This window comes from Ovis aries, chromosome 7 (assembly GCF_016772045.2).
Source record: "Ovis aries strain OAR_USU_Benz2616 breed Rambouillet chromosome 7, ARS-UI_Ramb_v3.0, whole genome shotgun sequence".
NCBI lineage: Eukaryota > Metazoa > Chordata > Mammalia > Artiodactyla > Bovidae > Ovis > Ovis aries.
In genome coordinates this window covers 53,390,638-53,395,353 of record NC_056060.1, presented here as the reverse complement: position 1 = coordinate 53,395,353, position 4,716 = coordinate 53,390,638, and positions in this window count along the sequence as shown.

Genomic DNA, 4,716 nt, shown 5'->3' with positions numbered 1-4,716 from the left:
TGCCTGGAGAATCCCCATGGACAAAGGAGCCTGGCTGGTTATAGTCCATGAGGTCACAAAGAGTCGGACACCACTGAGTGAATAAGCACATAGCACATGATAAAATATATACAAATCCATTATATAAAGTTGAAATTTATCAAAATTTACACAAACATTCAACAGATCATACATGGCACCATTCAAAGTCAAGACAAATGTAAAGATAGAGTATTTAATCATAACTGCATAAAATAAACTGCAGTACACATTGTACTACTGTAATAATTTCATGGCCACCTCATGTTATTGCTATGCTGAGCTCAAGTGTGTGAGTATCCACGTAAGATGCCATATGACACCAGTCATCTCTATGTAAGCACTTTATCCTTCCAATAAATTAAGGACTGCAGTAAAAACTGATCTCTCACAGTTCTTTTGCATTTTTCCTTGTGTTTAGTGCATTACCGTGAACCTCAAATAACACCAGGAGATGCATATAGAATGACGCTAGTGATGTTAGAAGTGCACCCAGGAAGCAGAGAAAAGTCTGACATTACAAGGAAAAGTTGAGTTGCTTGCTACGTTCTATAGATTGAGGTCTGTAGCTGCGGTTGCCCATCATATCAAGATAAATGAATCCAGTGTAAGGATTACTATAAAAAGAGAAAAAAATATTTGTGAAGCCACCACAAAAGCTACACCAGCAGGCATGAAAAACTTGCACATTTTACAAAATATTTTTTTATCTTGTATTGAAAATATAGCTTTTACGTGTGTGCTGGACCGTTATAAGAAAGGCATTGTTTTTGTTGTTGTTGTTTAGTTGCTAAATTGTGCCTGACTCTTTTGCGACCTTTGACTGTAGTCTGCCTTGCTCCTCTGTCCATGGGATTTCCTAGGCAAGAATACTGAAGTGGGTTACCATTTCCTGACCCGGGGATCTAACCCACATCTCCTGCATTGCAGGCAGATTCTTTACCACTGAGCTACTTGGGAAGCCCTAAGAAAGGCATACCTACAGACTAATACTATTTGAGAAAAAGCAAAGTTATTATATGAAAACTTAAAGCAAAAAGAAGGTGAAGGTTCTAAAGCTAGAGAATTTAATGCCAGCACAGGTTGGTTTGATGTTTTTACAGAAAGGTTTGGCTTTAAAAAAAATGTAAAGATAACAGGAAAAGCAGCTTCTGCCAACTGAAAGGCAGCAGACAAGTTCTCGAATACCATTAAGAAAATCATTGAGAAGAAAGGATATCTCCCTGACAGGTTTTAAACGCAGATAAAAGTGCCTTATTCTTGGGAAAAAAATCCCACAGAGGACATTTATTAGTAAGGAAGAGAAGTGAGCACCAGGATTTAAGGCAGGAAGGGATAGGCTCACTCTACTGCTTTGTGCAAATACAGTTGGGTTTATGATCAAGACTGCCCTCATCTATAAAGCTGCTAACATCTGAGCCCTTACAAGTAAAGATAAATGACACTGCCAGGCTCCTGATTGTACAAGAAGAAGGCCTGGACAACAAGAACACTTTGTGTGGATTGGTTCCATCAATGCTTTATTCCTGAAGTCAGGAAGTACCTTGCCAGTAGGGACTGCCTTTTGATAATGGACAATGACCCTGGCTACCCAGAATTCCATGAATTTGACACCTAAGGCAGTTTACTGATCTACTTGACCCCAAATACAATGTCTCTAATTCAGCCTCCAGGTCAGAAAGTCATAAGGACCTTCAAGGCTCATAGTATATGGTATTCTTTGGAAAGGATTATCAACACCATGGAAGAGAACCCCAACAGAGAGAACATAATGGAAGTCTGGAAGGATTACACCATTGAAAATGCCATCTTTGTTATAGAAAATGCCATGAAAGTTATTAAGCTCAAAACAATAAATTCCTGCTGGAGAAAACTATCCAGATATGATTTCAGAGATTTACAACAGATCCAGTCAAAGAAATCATGTAAGAGATTGTAGACATGGCAAAAAAAAAAAAAAAATGTGGAAGGGAAGGTTTTCAAGATATGGATCTTCAGAGAACTCAAGAGTTAATAGACATGACACCAGAGAAACTAACATAGGAGTTTGATAGAGATGAGAGCTTCCAAACCAGTGCCAGATGCTAATGAACAAGATGTAGAAGAATCAGTGCAAAAACTAATTGACTTCTGACCATCTGGCAGAAAGGTTCTGGATATTCAAGACTGACTGTGACTTCTTTTATGACATAGACCTTTCTACGATACAGGTACTGAAAGCAAAGCAAACAGTGGAAGAAGGATTGGTGCCACACAAAAACATTTTTAGAGAAATGAAAAAGCAAAACCCTAGACAGAAGTTACAAAGTATTCCCATAAAGTTACACCAAGGACACCTGCTTCTCCTGCCTCCCATCTCCTCTCCTCCTCCTCCTCCTCCTCCACCACCCCTGAGACCACAAGACCAACCCCTCCTCCTGCTCCTCTGCCTATTTAATGTGAAGATGATGAGAATGAACATCTTTATAATGACTCACATTCACTTAAAAATAGTAAATAATTATCTTGCCATACAGTTAATAGATGTGTCTGTTGCACTTGTGTGTGAAATCTATGTGAAAATCTAACAACTGTAAGGCAAGAACTGTATTCTTGTCTCATTGTTTTTATCATAACTTGAGTAGCCATTCTTTAGAATACTGCATGCAAGACTTGTATTACAGCCTATCCTTACAAAGGATAAAATATAAAATTAATAATATATTTGCCTTCTTACAATTTTACAACTTTGCTTTCAAAGAATTACATTACTATACAGTATGCCATCTCTTTCATCACTGGAGAAACTTCATATCAGACTATCATCACAGGTAAGTAGTTTTTAAAATGTAACACTGTTCCCTATACTGTATCATGAATACAACTGTAATACTGTGTGCCTCAAAAGTGTCATTAACAATTCATTCATTACTGTAGAGGCTAGGCTACCATGAAGCAACTGGAAAGATTATACTAGGCTACCATAAAACAATCATATGTTATTTTATTATCCATGCGTGAATTGTTATACCTGTAAATAAACACGCATTTTCTTTTCATACTAGTTTTTCATTTTTTATGTCTAGTGTTAGCACTACACATAATATCTTACAGTGCTTTGTGTCATATAAGACATTATTGATGTAGGTACTGACAAACTATTCATCCTATAAATAGATGATATGAACTTTATGATATCAATAAATACGGTACAGTACTATAAATGTATTTTCTCTTCTTTATGATTTTCATAAAAACATTTTTCTCTAATTTATTATGATTATATAGTATATAGTATATATAATGTACAAAATATGTGTTAATCAAATGTTTATGTTATCAGTGAGGCTTCTGATCAACAGAGGGCTATTGGTAGTTAAACTGGGGAAGAGTCAAAAGTTGTATGCAGATTTTTAACAGCTTTATATTTGGTGCCTCTAACCTTCACATGGTTCAAGGGTCAACTGTACTTTTTGATAGTCATTAGTAATATTCAGCATCAAGTTTGGTTCTCTTCCTTGCAGGATCTTGGTAAGACTCCAGTATTTCACATCCTTTAAGTTAGATGGTACTGTAGCACTTTCACTGGAGGTAGGAAATTGGGAAGAGAGAGACCTGTTATGCCTACACAAGAATTAAGGTATATACCAAAGAAGCAATTAAGACAGAAATAGGGGTGTTCTAGTAGAACATGGAGAAGGAAATGGCAACCCACTCCAGTGTTCTTGCCTGGAGAATCCCAGAGATGGGGGAGCCTGGTGGGCTGCCGTCTATGGGGTCGCACAGAGTCGGACACAACTGAAGCGACTTAGCAGCAGCAGCAGCAGTAGAATATGTGTCTACTAGCAATTTTAAGATGAGAACTCTGCGCTGGTAGGATGAGACACTGAGTGAGAGCAAATGTCCAGTTTCTGGCCTGCATAATTGGGTAGAAGTAGATGATGCCACTCACTGAGAGAAAGAACGGGATCATAACTGGGCAGAAGAAGGACCCTACTAAGTTAAATTGGACACAAAATGCATTTGAGGTACCATGTAAAGACACACAAAAGTTGGCTATACAGGACTAGAATGCTGGAGAGAAATCTATAAATCCATAGTTACATAAGTAATAAAGTCACAAGCTTGAGTTCATTCTCTCAAAGAGAAACTCTAGAGCAGCACAATGTAAATTTCTGTGCTGACAGAAATATTCTGTATTTGCCAAGTCCAGTACTGTAGCAAACAGACACATGCGGCTATGGAACACTTGAAATGTGACTGGTGCAACTAAGGCATTGAACTTTTTATTCTAACTTTGATTTATTTAAATTTAAATGGCCACATGCAGCCATTGGATCCCATAATGGACACCACAGCTCTTGAATGAATAGTCTCAAGAAACATTGACAAGCCTACTCCGTAAGTGTATATCTGCACACATGCCCACACAGTGTTTATCTGTGTTAATAGTTTTGACTTCTGCTTCCAGCCAAGATAGAGTAACAGAGACCAGATTTACCCTCCCACCTGAAACATCTTTTAACAAGGCAAATGCATATAACAATATTTTTCAAGACATTAGCTCTCAGGCAGTAAAAGAACACTGATCCCTGAAAAATGAAACAGATGAGGTGAGCTTTTTTATTGTTCCCAGTTTACTGCTTGGAGGAAGTCTCCAGGCAGTGATACAAAATTAGGGAACATAGGTAGACCCTGGATGACTCTGTTAGTTAAAAG